General features: G+C 39.5%; 9 non-coding genes across 9 annotated transcripts; 3 read left to right on the top strand and 6 right to left on the bottom strand.

The window, feature by feature from the left end:
* Positions 1-855: 855 nt before the first annotated feature.
* On the bottom strand, positions 856-929 carry TRNAN-GUU. The gene has a single exon. It is a non-coding gene; the product is annotated as a tRNA-Asn (tRNA).
* Positions 930-1,786: 857 nt separating this feature from the next.
* Positions 1,787-1,860, bottom strand: TRNAN-GUU. The gene has a single exon. It is a non-coding gene; the product is annotated as a tRNA-Asn (tRNA).
* An 872-nt stretch (positions 1,861-2,732) lies between these two features.
* On the bottom strand, positions 2,733-2,806 carry TRNAK-CUU. Its single transcript has one exon. It is a non-coding gene; the product is annotated as a tRNA-Lys (tRNA).
* A 520-nt stretch (positions 2,807-3,326) lies between these two features.
* Positions 3,327-3,412, top strand: TRNAL-CAA. Its single transcript has one exon. It is a non-coding gene; the product is annotated as a tRNA-Leu (tRNA).
* A 201-nt stretch (positions 3,413-3,613) lies between these two features.
* On the bottom strand, positions 3,614-3,689 carry TRNAN-GUU. Its single transcript has one exon. It is a non-coding gene; the product is annotated as a tRNA-Asn (tRNA).
* A 2,393-nt stretch (positions 3,690-6,082) lies between these two features.
* TRNAL-CAA lies at positions 6,083-6,166 on the top strand. The gene has a single exon. It is a non-coding gene; the product is annotated as a tRNA-Leu (tRNA).
* A 7,139-nt stretch (positions 6,167-13,305) lies between these two features.
* Positions 13,306-13,379, bottom strand: TRNAN-GUU. Its single transcript has one exon. It is a non-coding gene; the product is annotated as a tRNA-Asn (tRNA).
* A 1,111-nt stretch (positions 13,380-14,490) lies between these two features.
* TRNAL-CAA lies at positions 14,491-14,574 on the top strand. The gene has a single exon. It is a non-coding gene; the product is annotated as a tRNA-Leu (tRNA).
* Positions 14,575-14,736: 162 nt separating this feature from the next.
* TRNAN-GUU lies at positions 14,737-14,810 on the bottom strand. The gene has a single exon. It is a non-coding gene; the product is annotated as a tRNA-Asn (tRNA).
* Between the last annotated feature and the right edge of the window lie 423 nt (positions 14,811-15,233).

Genomic DNA, 15,233 nt, shown 5'->3' with positions numbered 1-15,233 from the left:
ACCATCATTAGTTGATGTTGTCTGCTCTCGTTCGTTACGTATCGCTGTCACCCACATGGTTTTAAACTGCATCTACTAAGGAGAAGTTTTCAGACCCTTGTAAGAAATGTTTTTTCACCTCTCCAATCGATGTGGGTTCTCACAAAGCAACCATTCTGTGGGCCAAGCGTCCTCACTGGCGCATCGCCTGGTGACTAGCTCTGATATCATTCGTAAAAGTCCAAGCGCACAACTAGCAGACATTGTCCATTTTTTCCCGTTAGGTATTGCCATCAGCCTCACAGTTTTAAAACGCGCCTATTAGAGAGAGGTTTTCGCCACTTATTAGGATTTTTTCGTTCCTCTCTCCAACAATAAGTAGATATTATCTATTTTAATCCGTTACGTATCGTCGTCAGCCTCACAGTTTTAAAACGCGTCTACTATGGAGACATTTACACACCATATACGGAATGCTGAACTCCCCTCTCAAACCAATCAAGGCACACACCATTAGCAGTTAGGATGGCTGAGTGGTCTAAGGCGCTAGACTCAAGTTCTGTTCCTTGTAAAAGGGGGTGTAGGTTCAAATCCCACTTCTAACATCTCATATATTGTGAGGCAAAATGCGAGACACAGTGGATAGAATCTACTAGTGGTTGAATGGTTGAAACGTAACGTATCATTGTTTATCATTAAATAATAAGAACTTACTTCGACTCGCCAATGCCTTTTAAAAAGTGTCAAAACATGATTTTTGAGAATATCTGTAAGTTCGAGTTAGTTATCTTACACACCACGTCACAAACAACCGAAGTTGATTGAAAAAATACACTATTAGGGGGAAGCACCAACACCAAATGCTTCATTTGACTTCGCTAGAAGGAGGGCTTGAACCTTCGACCTTGTGGTTAACAGCCACACGCTCTAACCAACTAAGCTATTCCAGCCAACAATTTGTTACAAACCAAGACCATCATTAGTTGATATTGTCTGCTCTCGTTCGTTACGTATCGCTGTCACCCTCATGGTTTTAAACTGCATCTACTAAGGAGAAGTTTTCAGACCCTTGTAAGAAATGTTTTTTCACCTCTCCAATCGATGTGGGTTCTCACAAAGCAACCATTCTGTGGGCCAAGCATCCTCACTGGCGCATCGTCTGGTGACTATCTCTGATATCATTCGTAAAATTCCAAGCGCACAACTAGCAGACATTGTCCATTTTTTCCCGTTAGGTATTGCCATCAGCCTCACAGTTTTAAAACGCGCCTATTAGAGAGAGGTTTTCGCCACTTATTAGGATTTTTTCGTTCCTCTCTCCAACAATAAGTAGATATTATCTATTTTAATCCGTTACGTATCGTCGTCAGCCTCACAGTTTTAAAACGCGTCTACTATGGAGACATTTACACACCATATACGGAATGCTGAACTCCCCTCTCAAACCAATCAAGGCACACACCATTAGCAGTTAGGATGGCTGAGTGGTCTAAGGCGCCAGACTCAAGTTCTGTTCCTTGTTGTAAAAGAGGGCGTAGGTTCAAATCCCACTTCTAACATCTCATATTATTGTGAGGCAAAATGCGAGACACTAGTGGTTGAAACGTAACGTATCATTGTTTATCATTAAATAATAAGAACTTACTTCGACTCGCCAATGCTTTTTAAAAAGTGTCAAAACATGATTTTTGAGAATATCTGTAAGTTCGAGTTAGTTATCTTACACACCACGTCACAAACAACCGAAGTTGATTGAAAAAATACACTATTAGAGGGAAGCACCAACACCCCATGCTTCGTTCGACTTCGCTAGAAGGAGGGCTTGAACCTCCGACCTTGTGGTTAACAGCCACACGCTCTAACCAACTGAGCTATTCCAGCCAACAATTTGTTACAAACCAAGACCATCATTAGTTGATATTGTCTGCTCTCGTTCGTTACGTATCGCTGTCACCCACATGGTTTTAAACTGCATCTACTAAGGAGAAGTTTTCAGACCCTTGTAAGAAATGTTTTTTCACCTCTCCAATCGATGTGGGTTCTCACAAAGCAACCATTCTGTGGGCCAAGCGTCCTCACTGGCGCATCGCCTGGTGACTAGCTCTGATATCATTCGTAAAAGTCCAAGCGCACAACTAGCAGACATTGTCCATTTTTTCCCGTTAGGTATTGCCATCAGCCTCACAGTTTTAAAACGCGCCTATTAGAGAGAGGTTTTCGCCACTTATTAGGATTTTTTCGTTCCTCTCTCCAACAATAAGTAGATATTATCTATTTTAATCCGTTACGTATCGTCGTCAGCCTCACAGTTTTAAAACGCGTCTACTATGGAGACATTTACACACCATATACGGAATGCTGAACTCCCCTCTCAAACCAATCAAGGCACACACCATTAGCAGTTAGGATGGCTGAGTGGTCTAAGGCGCCAGACTCAAGTTTTGTTCCTTGTAAGAGGGGGGTGTGGGTTCAAATCCCACTTCTAACATCTCATATTATTGTGAGGCAAAATGCGAGACACAGTGGATAAAATCTACTAGTAGTTGAAACGTGACGTATCATTGTTTTATCATTAAATAATAAGAACTTACTTCGACTCGCCAATGCCTTTTAAAAAGTGTCAAAACATGATTTTTGAGAATATCTGTAAGTTCGAGTTAGTTATCTTACACACCACGTCAAAAACAACCGAAGTTGATTGAAAAAATACACTATTAAAGGGAAGCACCAACACCCAATGCTTTGTTCGACTTCGCTAGAAGGAGGGCTTGAACTTCCGACCTTGTGGTTAAGGGCCACACACTCTAACCAACTGAGCTATTCCAACCAACAATTTGTTACAAACCAAGACCATCATTAGTTGATATTGTTTGCTCTCGTTCGTTACGTATCGCTGTCACCCTCATGGTTTTAAACTGCATCTACTAAGGAGAAGTTTTCAGACCCTTGTAAGAAATGTTTTTTCACCTCTCCAATCGATGTGGGTTCTCACAAAGCAACCTTTTTGTGGGCCAAGCGTCCTCACTGGCGCATTGCCTGGTGACTAGCTCTGATATCATTCGTAAAAGTCCAAGCGCACAACTAGCAGACATTGTCCATTTTTTCCCATTAGGTATTGCCATCAGCCTCACAGTTTTAAAACGCGCCTATTAGAGAGAGGTTTTCGCCACTTATTAGGATTTTTTCGTTCCTCTCTCCAACAATAAGTAGATATTATATATTTTAATCCGTTACGTTTCGTCGTCAGCCTCACAGTTTTAAAACGCGTCTACTATGGAGACATTTACACACCATATACGGAATGTTGAACTCCCCTTTCAAACCAATCAAGGCACACACCATTAGCAGTTAGGATGGCTGAGTGGTCTAAGGCGCCAGACTCAAGTTCTGTTCCTTGTAAGAGGGGGTGTGGGTTCAAATCCCACTTCTAACATCTCATCTTATTGTGAGGCAGAATGCGAGACACAGTAGATAAAATCTACTAGTGGTTGAAACGTAACACTTCAACTCGCCAATGCCTTTTAAAAAGTGTCAAAACATGATTTTTGAGAATATCTGTAAGTTCGAATTAGTTATCTTACACACCATGTCACAAACAACCAAATATATATTAATAAAGGGAAGCACCAACAAAGGCTTGAGAANGAGGGCTTGAACCTCCAACCTTGTGGTTAACAGCCACACGCTCTAACCAACTAAGCTATTCCAGCCAACAATTTGTTGCAGTCCAAGAGCATAATTAGTTGATATTGCCTGCTCTCGTTCGTTACGTATCGCTGTCACCCTCATGGTTTTAAACCGCATCTACTAAGGAGAAGTTTTCAAACCATTGTAAGAAATGTTTCTTCACCTCTCCAATCGTTGTGGGTTCTCACAAAGCAACCATTCTGTGGGCCAAGCGTCCTCACTAGCGCATCGCCTGATGACTAGCTCTTATATCATTCGTAAAAGTCCAAGAGCACAACTAGCAAACATTGTCTATTTTTTCCCGTTAGGTATTGCCATCAGCCTCACAGTTTCAAAATGCGCCGATTAGAGAGAGGTTTTCGCCGCTTATTAGGATTGTTTCGTTCCTCTCTCCAACAATTAGTAGATATTATCTATTTTAATCTGTTACGTATCGTCGTCAGCCTCACAGTTTTAAAACGCGTGTACTATGTTGACATTTACACACCATATACGAAATGCTGAACTCCCCTCTCTTTTTTGTTTACAAACTATGAGTTTTAGGACATGAAACCCAATAATTTCTGTCATGACTCCTCCTCTCCCTATTTTGTTGGTCATTTCTGACCTTACTCGAGAAAGCATATGAAATTCATGTCATTTATGTCATGACTCCTTCTCTCCCTATTTTGTTGGTCTGCTCCTCTCTTGTTGGTCATTTCAGACCTCGGGAAAGCATATAAAATTCTTTCACTCGGTAAAGAATATTCTTTCTTGATTGAAAATATATAAAATATATATATTAAAGGGGAGCACCAACACCCATAACTTCGCTAGAAGGATGGCGGCTTGAACCTCCAACCTTGTGGTTAAGGGCCACATGCTCTAACCAACTAAGCTATTCCAGCCAACAATTTGTTACAATCCAAGACGATCATTAGTTGATATTGTCTACTCTCGTTCGTTACGTATCGCTGTCACACTCATGGTTTTAAACCGCATCTACTAAGGAGAAGTTTTCAGACCCTTGTAAGAGATGTTTCTTCACCTCTCCAATCAATGTGGGTTCTCACAAAGCAACCATTCTGTGGGCAAAGCGTCCTCACTGGCGCATCGCCTGGTGACTAGCTCTGATATCATTCGTAAAAGTCCAAGCATACAACTAGCAGACATTGTCCATTTTTTCCCGTTAGGTATTGCCATCAGCCTCACAGTTTTAAAACGCGCCTATTAGAGAGAGGTTTTCGCCGCTTATTAGGATTGTTTCGTTCCTCTCCAACAATTAATAGATATTATCTATTTTAATCCGTTACGTATCGTCGTCAGCCTCACAGTTTTAAAATGCGTCTACTATGGAGACATTTACACACCATATACGGAATGTTGAACTCCCCTCTCAAACCAATCCAGGAACACACCGTTAGCACTCAGGATAGTCAAGTGGTCTAAGGCGCCAGACTCAAGTTTTGGTCCTCGTAAGAGGGTGTGGGTTCAAATCCCACTTTTGACATCTCATATTATTGTGAGGCGTCGTAAGAGGGTGTGGGTTCAAATCCCACTTTTGACATCTCATATTATTGTGAGGCAAAACGCGAGACAAAGTGGATAAAATCTACTAGTCGTTGAACTCTCATATTATTGTGAGGCAAAACGCGAGACAAAGTGGATAAAATCTACTAGTGGTTGAACGTATCATTGTATATCATGAAATAATATCATTCTTCCTACCACTAAAAAGTGTCAAAACATGATTTTTTTAGAATATCTGTAAGTTCGATTTAGTTATCTTACACAACATGTCATAAACAACCGAAGTTGATTGAAAATATATATTAAAAAAAGGGAAGCACCAACACCCATGCTTCGTTCGACTTCGCTTGAAGGAGGTCTTGAACCTCCAACAATTTGGTTAACAGCCAACAATTTGTTACAATCCAAGACCATCATTAGTTGATATTGTTCCCTCTCGTTCGTTACGTATCGCTGTCATCCTCATGGTTTTAAACCGCATCTACTAAGGAGAAGTTTTCAGACCCTTGTAAGACATGTTTCTTCACCTCTCCAGTCGATGTGGGTTCTCACAAACTAACCATTCTGTGGGCCAAGCGTCCTCACTGGCGCATCGCCTGCTGACTAGCTCTGATATCATTCGTAAATGTCCAAGCGCACAACTAGCAGACATTGTCCATTTTTTTCCTTTAGGTATTGCCATCAGCCTCACAGTTTTAAAACGCGCCTATTAGTGAGAGGTTTTCGCCGCTTATTAGGATTGTATCGTTCCTCTCTCCAACAATTAGTAGATATTATCTATTTTAATCCGTTACGTATCGTTGTCAGCCTCACAGTTTTAAAATTCGTCTACTATGGAGACATTTACACACCATATACGGAATGCTGAACTCTCGTCTCAAACCAATCAAGGCACACACCATTAGTAGTCAGGATGGCCGAGTGGTCTAAGGCGCCAGACTCAAGCTCTGGTCCTCGTAAGAGGGCGTGGGTTCAAATCCCACTTCTGACATCTCATATTATTGTGAGCCAAAACGCGATTAAACGTATCATTAATTATCATTAAATAATAAGAACATAGAGGGGAGCGCAACCACACGCTCTAACCAACTGAGCTATTCTAACCAACAATTTGTTACAATCCAAGAGGATCATTAGTTGATATTGTCTGCTCTGGTTCGTTACGTATCGCTGCCACCCTCGTGGTTTTAAACTGCATCTACTAAGGAGAAGTTTTCAGACTCTTGTAAGAAATGTTTCTTCACCTCTCCAATCGTTGTGGGTTCTCACAAAGCAACCATTGTGTGGGCCAAGCGTCCTCACTGGCGCATCGCAGTTCAAGCGCACGCACAACTAGCAGACATTGTCCATTTTTCACCGCTTATTAGGATTGTTTCTTTTCTCTCTCCAATAATTAGTAGATATTAGCTATTTTAATCCGTTACGTATCGTCGTTAGCCTCATAATTTTAAAATGCGTCTACTATGGAGATATTTACACACCATATACGGAATACTGAACTCCCCTCTCAAACCAATCAAGGCACACACCATTAGCAGTCAGGATGACGAGTGGTGTAAGGCGCCAAACTCAATTTCTAGCCCTCGTAAGAGGGCGTGGGTTCAATTCTCACTGCTGATATCTCTATATTATTGTGAGGAAAAATGCGAGCCAAAGTGGATTAATTTTTTATGACCTAATGGTCTAAGGTGCGAGTCTCATATTATTGTCCTCGAGGGCATGGGTTTATATCCCATTTCTGACAACTATATATATTTGTGAGGTTAATGGTTAGCCAAAGTGGATAATATCTTTGGGTCGAAAGTATCATTAGTTTATCAAATGATAAGTATTTCGTATTAGTTTATAAATGATAAGTATTTCGTAGTCATGGAAAAAGTACCATCTTACAATGTCACAAACCCAAGTTAATTTAAATTTATGCTAGAAGGATGCAAAGGAGGGCTTGAACCTTTGACCTTGTTGTTCACTCTAACCAACTAAGCTATTCCAAGCAATCACTTGTCACAATTCAAGCCCACCACTAGTTGATATTGTCTGCTTTCATTCGTTACGTATGGCCGTCAGCCTCACGGTTTTAAACCGCATGTACTAGGGATCGGTTTTCAAACCCTTGTAAGAAATGTTTCTTCCCCTCTCCAGTAGACGTGGGATCTCACAATCCACCCCTTCTGAGGGCCTAGCGTCCTCACTGGCACATCGTCTGGTGACTAGCTCTAATATCATTTGTCAAAATCCAAGCTCAGTGCTAGTAGACATTGTTCATTTTGGCCCATTAGGTATTTTCATCAGCCTCACAGTTTTGAAACGTGTCTATTAGGAAGAGGTTTCCGCACCCTCAAAAGAATTGTTTCGTTCCTCTCTCCAATAGCTAGCGGNTCAAAAGAATTGTTTCGTTCCTCTCTCCAATAGCTAGCGGATATTGCCTATTTTAGTCTGTTACGTATCGTCGTCAGCCTCACAATTTTAAAACGCATCTACTAGAGAGACGTTTACACACCCTTATAAGGAATGCTTCATTCCCCTCTCAAACCAATGTGAGATCTCACAATAAGCAGTCAGGATGGCCGAGTGGTCTAAGTCGCTAGACTCAAGTTTTGGTCCTCGTAAGAGGGTGTGGTTTCATATACCACTTCTGACAACTCATATTATTGTGAACTAATTTTTTCAATGCAGATCTACTGGACCGTGTATCTCATCTCAAGGGTGAACTAAATTTTAATTCCTCAAAATTAGTCAGCTTGCATTGTCACAATAGTGAATAGGTTGGCGCACTACGAGGTTCGATCTAAGTTTTTGAATAGTGCTACTCAGGTGTAGGGGGAATAGGAGGTGGTCGGGCTTTAGTGACATTGTTCACTCTATTAATGGACTTGTAAGCTGTCTTAAATTTTCTTAGGCGTAGTGGAGATTTACATGGTTTTTAGTGTATCTAGGTAGTTTAAATCACATCTCATATTTATACGTCGCTTTTTAAGGCTAATCCAATTTCTGAGAGCACAAAGGTCTACGTAACTAATTATCGCTCACGATCCTAGAATGCTCAGTCTACTAAAAATATAGTGACCTAGGTCATGTGAAACAAGTCTAGCTCTTGTGCCCTACTCTAAACAAGCCTAGCTCTTTCCTATTTTTTTTCATTGACATTGGGAGACAAAATTTTGTGTTGAAGGGAGATGGCTATTTTTAGGTTTTCTAAAAAAAAAATATTTAAAATGGATTTTTGAAACAATCTTAAAGATTAAGAAGGGAAAGAATGTGAATTAAAAATTTCAATAGTATTTTTTATTTTTGACTATTTTCTTTTATATTCTTCTTGAGTTCTTAAGAATTTGTAAAGCATTTTTTCCTTCTAATCTCATTTCGAAATTCAGCCTTTAAGACACTCAATAAAATCTCACTTAGAAAAATTAGAAAAATTAATTCTGGTTAGGGTTTTAGTCTAACAAAAATGATTTTAGGTTATTTTTATCTTCTAAAATGTACTCCAAAAAATTCTACTCTTAGAGTTAATGATTTTTCTTGATTATTATCTCATTAAATTCATCTGGATGAGCACTATACTTTTGGTGAAGGCATCAACTAAGGATAGAATCTAGCTTGATGATATGTAAAATGGAAATTGAAGGAAAATGACACCTCAACATCCATTTGTGAAAATGGAGGTTGAATAACTAGTGTTGTTGGTTGAATTGAATTGGACCCGTTGGACTATTTTTTATCTATTTTGATTCACTTTGACATCTTTGTTTGTTAAATGCAATTATTATAATTTTTTATTTTAGAAACTAATTGAAAGATTTTGAAAATTTTAAAAGAGAAAAATAGCTTGAATCAAACTTAGATTTTGCGGTAACTATTTGGATTTCTCCATTAAAGTATTGCTTATAGATTAAACACTTTTACGAATTGATATTTAATTTATATCTGTTATATGGTTGAAATGATGAATTTTACGTGTTAAGGCATGTTAAATTGCGAAGGGTTTGTATAAAGTTAATTGAAGTTTATAGTTAAAGTATCCTAGCTATGATTCATGGTTATAGGCTTCGTAACCAAGTTATAATGTAGGTTCTTTTAAGGGTTAGTTAAATAATGTTTAATATGAATGTCTCAAAGGGAAAGAGATCACGTAGTATGGTGTAGCTGATAAAGGCACTAGATCACTTCTCATATGATTATATTGATAGGTTAAATATATGTTATTCGTAAAGGGTAACAGTTAAACTTTAATAGTAAATATTGTTAATGTATAGTAACATATTTGTATCAAAAGAGTTTGTTGAGTTAGGGACGTGCCCTAGGTGCATGTTATATCCAATGCTATCAAGTTGTTATACAAATACACCTTAGCATTTTTAGGGCTTTCAAGACTAACATTTCTATATGATTTCTAATGTCCCTTCCTTCTAATGGGTTTTGAATATAAAAAATACTTTTTTAGTCTAACCTAAATAAATATTATGAACTGAATACAACAAATAAGAGTATCGTTCCTGTCTCAATTTTTTTCACGTTGTTCGAACAAAAATTGAATGTGTATCAATATGTTAATATTTGGTACACAGAGTCGCTATTTGACATACAATCTATCATCTATTTTTTTTATAGATAGAAAATATCTCATCTTATAGAGATAGAATTTATTACCTCCAAGAAGTTCCTTATCTTATCGATCGATCTTCGTAGTCAAGAAGTTCCGTCGAGCTATTCTCCTAAGATTCATGCAAATTGTTACCTACATCGAGCAGTTCGACGACCTTAAGAACATGTTAGTTGAGAAGGTTTTTGTTCGTCTTAAGGTCCATGAGGAGACAATTTTTTGTTATGAAGACAAAAAGAAGAAGAAACACTTCTTACTCACATATGTGGAGTGGCTCGCACAGATGAAAAGGAATGATGTGGTTGACTCTTTTTTTTCAAGTACGAAGGGATGTGGTAGCCATAACAAGAAAAACAAGGGTCGTCGGCGTGGTCGTAGACATGGATGCAGACGTGGTGGCAGAGGAGGTCGTGACAATAGCTTACAAACCCACGATAATTCCATCCCTTAGAAGGACAATAGTATGATCAAGTGTTACTCTTGTGTTAAATATGGGCNACGTGGTGGCAGAGGAGGTCGTGAAAATAGCTGACAAACCCACGATAATTCCATCCCTCAGAAGGACAATAGTATGATCAAGTGTTACTCTTGTGTTAAATATGGGCACTATGCAGTAGAGTGCCGCAAGAAGAAGCTCGAGAGGAGGGAAACCTCACACTTACTAAGATCAAGAGCCGTACTGATGTTATTCAAGAAGATGCCTAACCTGCTGATGCTCAACGAAGAGAAGGTTATGATGAACATTCTCACAAAAGGAGAAGATTGAGTGGAGACGGACATGTAGTACCTTGACAATGAAGCAAGCAACCACTTGACCGGAGATTGAACAAAGTTCAAGGAGCTTGATGAGAAGTTATTGGAAATGTGAAGTTTGGCGATGGATCAATTATACTGATCTAAGGCAAAGGATCCATCTTATTCCAGTGCAAGAATGGTGACCAATGTTTACTGATCAATGTGTACTATATCCCAAACTTGAAGAGTAACATTATCTGTCTTGGTCAGCGGACGGAAGAAGGAAGCAGAGTGGAGTTAGCTAGCTCGTCCCTCAAGATGTTCGATAGAAATGGAACCTTGTTGATGTAGGTAAAACGATCGCATAACCGTTTATACAGGATACTATTGGAGACCAACCAACCCACCTCTCTACTGATGAAATTTGCAGACCCAGTTTGGCTATGACATGCAAGACTTAGGCACGTGAACTTTCAGATGCTCAAAATGATGGGAGAGAAGAAGATGGCTACGGGGCTACCTAAGATCATACATCCAAACAAGCTATGTGAATGTTTCCTAGTCTGCAAACAAGCACGACAGTTGTTCCCAACTCAAACAAGCTTCTGTATTGAGTGATACTGCAACTGGTTCATGCAGATTTGTGTGGTCTGATCACCCCATCATCATTGGGGGTAATAAGTATTTTCTTTTACTTGTCGACGATTATAGTTGTTGGATGTGGTGTACATTCTCAAAGAAAAAGGAAAATCTATGTTCAAGAAATTCAAAAGATTCGTTGAAAATGGGTATGATCAGAAGTTGAAAACCTTTGGCACTAATCGAGATGGCGAGTTCTTATCCCAAAACTTCTCAAATGGAGGAAGGTATCAAACGTCAACTCACTGCTCTGTACACTCTACAACAAGATGGTGTAGTCTACCAAAGAAATCGCATCATAATGAACACTACAAGAAGCTTACTCAAGAGCATGCAAGTCCTAGCGATTTTCTGGGGCAAGGCGATACGACATGCGGTTTATCTTATAAATCGTTTACTGACAGAGGCGCTGGAAGCTTGCATCTCCTACGAAGGATGGTTTGACAAGACACCTCACTTTGAGTACCTAAGATTCTTTGGTTGTACAACATATGTTAAGACTGCAAAACCATATTAACAAGGCTTGATAATAGAAGCCAAAAGATGGTGTACTTTGGCGTAAAGGATGGAACCAAGGCACACAGATTATATGATCCGCAACATTAAGAAATTAATGTAAGTAGGGATGTCGTATTCAAAGAAGATAAGAAGTGGGATTGGTGCAGCGTTGGCGATAACAAGCAGACTGTTATAGAGTTCATTACTCTAGAAGAAGAGGGAGATTGTAGAAATTGAACGCAACTCTAATGCCAACTAATGCTGCCTGATACCAATTTGTTAGAATTGAAATCGCCCTGATACCAATTTGATGAAGTAAGCTAAAGTTGCTCTGATACCAACCTCGAAATAAAACGCTCGCTCTGAATCTAACTCGTTTAGATAATTCTCACGAAACTTTAAGAAAGGAGGTGTCGCAGGGGGAGACAGAGACAAGGAGACAAAGAAATTCTCAAGAGGTTATTACACACTAATTCAGACAGTAAATATTTTTCTTCTCTTTCTTGTTGTTATTTCTCTCTGCACTATTACTTTGAACACATGAGGCTTTTTTATAGCATTTCCTGAGGCAAATTTGGCTTTAACTACCCACGATTTTTTTTTCACCCATTTACTTTCCCTTCGGTAAATTTCTCCCCTATTTGCTCTCCCTCCCTGGGATAATTATGCCCTCGTAATTAAATCGTTTAGACTGAATTAAAAAAAGCAAAAAAAACAAAAAAAAACATTTAAGTTTATCTTCCAACAGAGATGCAACAGACTTAGAAAATGCCCCTAAAGCAACACCAACAAATCCATACATGTCATCATCGATGACATCTGCTGTCTTTTGACTGAGCAGCTCACCGCGGGTGAGAACAGGAAGAAAATAACCGAAAGTGCAAGAGAGCAAAAACCTTGGATTTTGTTGTTGCTAAAAACTAGTACATTTGTTCCTTCTTTGATTGCAATATTTAAATAACAAACGTAGACTAAAAATGGCAAAAGTGGCCAAATGAATTTGCACCCCTCTACCCTCTAAAAATTGCTGGAGTGACCGATTGAATTTTTGGCACTCGAGGGCAAGTTCTTTGCACACGCTTTATTTAACAATTTTCTTCTAAAACCTATGGTATATCTACCTTATTGATTGAACTCCGATCTTTGAGCGTAGTTCCTCAAATTTCACTCGCATCAGATAGTTGGTGAAGATGTCTCCAAGCTGTTCCTTTGTTCGAATGTCAATCTTGATAAGTCCCCGATCTGCACACTCCCAAATGTAATGGAATCTGATCTCTATGTGCTTGCTCCGGTTGTGCAAAACTGGGTTTTTAATCAAGGAGATTGTATCCTTGTTGTCCACGTATAGTATTGGTGGATTGCCTTCTTTTTTAAAAGGGGGTGTAGGTTCAAATCCCACTTCTAACATCTCATATTATTGTGAGGCAAAATGCGAGACACTAGTGGTTGAAACGTAACGTATCATTGTTTATCATTAAATAATAAGAACTTACTTCGACTCGCCAATGCCTTTTAAAAAGTGTCAAAACATGATTTTTGAGAATATCTGTAAGTTCGAGTTAGTTATCTTACACACCACGTCACAAACAACCGAAGTTGATTGAAAAAATACACTATTAGAGGGAAGCACCAACACCCAATGCTTCATTCGACTTCGCTAGAAGGATGGCTTGAACCTCCGACCTTGTGGTTAACAGCCACACGCTCTAACCAACTGAGCTATTCCAGCCAACAATTTGTTACAAACCAAGACCATCATTAGTTGATATTGTCTGCTCTCGTTCGTTACGTATCGCTGTCACCCACATGGTTTTAAACTGCATCTACTAAGGAGAAGTTTTCAGACCCTTGTAAGAAATGTTTTTTCACCTCTCCAATCGATGTGGGTTCTCACAAAGCAACCATTCTGTGGGCCAAGCGTCCTCACTGGCGCATCGCCTGGTGACTAGCTCTGATATCATTCGTAAAAGTCCAAGCGCACAACTAGCAGACATTGTCCATTTTTTCCCGTTAGGTATTGCCATCAGCCTCACAGTTTTAAAACGCGCCTATTAGAGAGAGGTTTTCGCCACTTATTAGGATTTTTTCGTTCCTCTCTCCAACAATAAGTAGATATTATCTATTTTAATCCGTTACGTATCGTCGTCAGCCTCACAGTTTTAAAACGCGTCTACTATGGAGACATTTACACACCATATACGGAATACTGAACTCCCCTCTCAAACCAATCAAGGCACACACCATTAGCAGTTAGGATGGCTGAGTGGTCTAAGGCGCCAGACTCAAGTTCTGTTCCTTGTTGTAAAAGGGGGTGTAGGTTCAAATCCCACTTCTAACATCTCAAATTATTGTGAGGCAAAATGCGAGACACTAGTGGTTGAAACATAACGTATCATTGTTTATCATTATAAATAATAAGAACTTACTTCGACTCGCCAATGCCTTTTAAAAAGTGTCAAAACATGATTTTTGAGAATATCTGTAAGTTCGAGTTAGTTATCTTACACACCACGTCACAAACAACCGAAGTTGATTGAAAAAATACACTATTAGAGGGAAGCACCAACACACCCAATGCTTCATTCGACTACGCTAGAAGGAGGGCTTGAACCTCCGACCTTGTTTTAGGTATTGCCATCAGCCTCACAGTTTTAAAACGCGTCTATTAGAGTGAGGTTTCCACACTATTATCAGGAATACTTCGTTCCCCTCTTCAATCGATGTGAGATTTTACAATTTACCCTGTTTGAGTACGATNCGTCTACTATGGAGACATTTAAACACCATATACGGAATGTTGAACTCCCCTCTCAAACCAATCAAAGCACACACCATTAGCAGTTAGGATGGCCGAGTGGTCTAAGGCGCCAGACTCAAGTTTTGGTCCTCGTAAGAGGGCGTGGGTTCAAATCCCACTTCTAAGATCTCATATTATTGTGAGGCAAAATGCGAGACACAGTGGTTGAAACGTATGCCTTTTAAGTTCGAGTTAGTTATCTTACACACCACGTCACAAACAACCGAAGTTGATTGAAAAAATATATTATTAAAGGGAAGAGAACCAACACCCATGTTTCGATCAACTTCGCTAGAAGGATGGCTTGAACCTCCGACCTTGTGGTTAACAGCCACACGCTCTAACCAACTAAGCTATTCCAACCAACAATTTGTTAAAATCCAAGACAATCATTAGTTGATATTGTCTGCTCTCGTTCGTTACGTATCGCTGTCACCCACATGGTTTTAAACTGCATCTACTAAGGAGAAGTTTTCAGACCCTTGTAAGAAATGTTTTTTCACCTCTCCAATCGATGTGGGTTCTCACAAAGCAACCATTCTGTGGGCCAAGCGTCCTCACTGGCGCATCGCCTGGTGACTAGCTCTGATATCATTCGTAAAAGTCCAAGCGCACAACTAGCAGACATTGTCCATTTTTTCCCGTTAGGTATTGCCATCAGCCTCACAGTTTTAAAACGCGCCTATTAGAGAGAGGTTTTCGCCACTTATTAGGATTTTTTCGTTCCTCTCTCCAACAATAAGTAGATATTATCTATTTTAATCCGTTACGTATCGTCGTCAGCCT

This window comes from Cucurbita pepo, unplaced genomic scaffold (assembly GCF_002806865.2).
Source record: "Cucurbita pepo subsp. pepo cultivar mu-cu-16 unplaced genomic scaffold, ASM280686v2 Cp4.1_scaffold000276, whole genome shotgun sequence".
Lineage (NCBI taxonomy): Eukaryota > Viridiplantae > Streptophyta > Magnoliopsida > Cucurbitales > Cucurbitaceae > Cucurbita > Cucurbita pepo.
The sequence above is the reverse complement of the archived record's forward strand: the minus strand, read 5'-3'. Positions and strand labels throughout refer to the sequence as shown.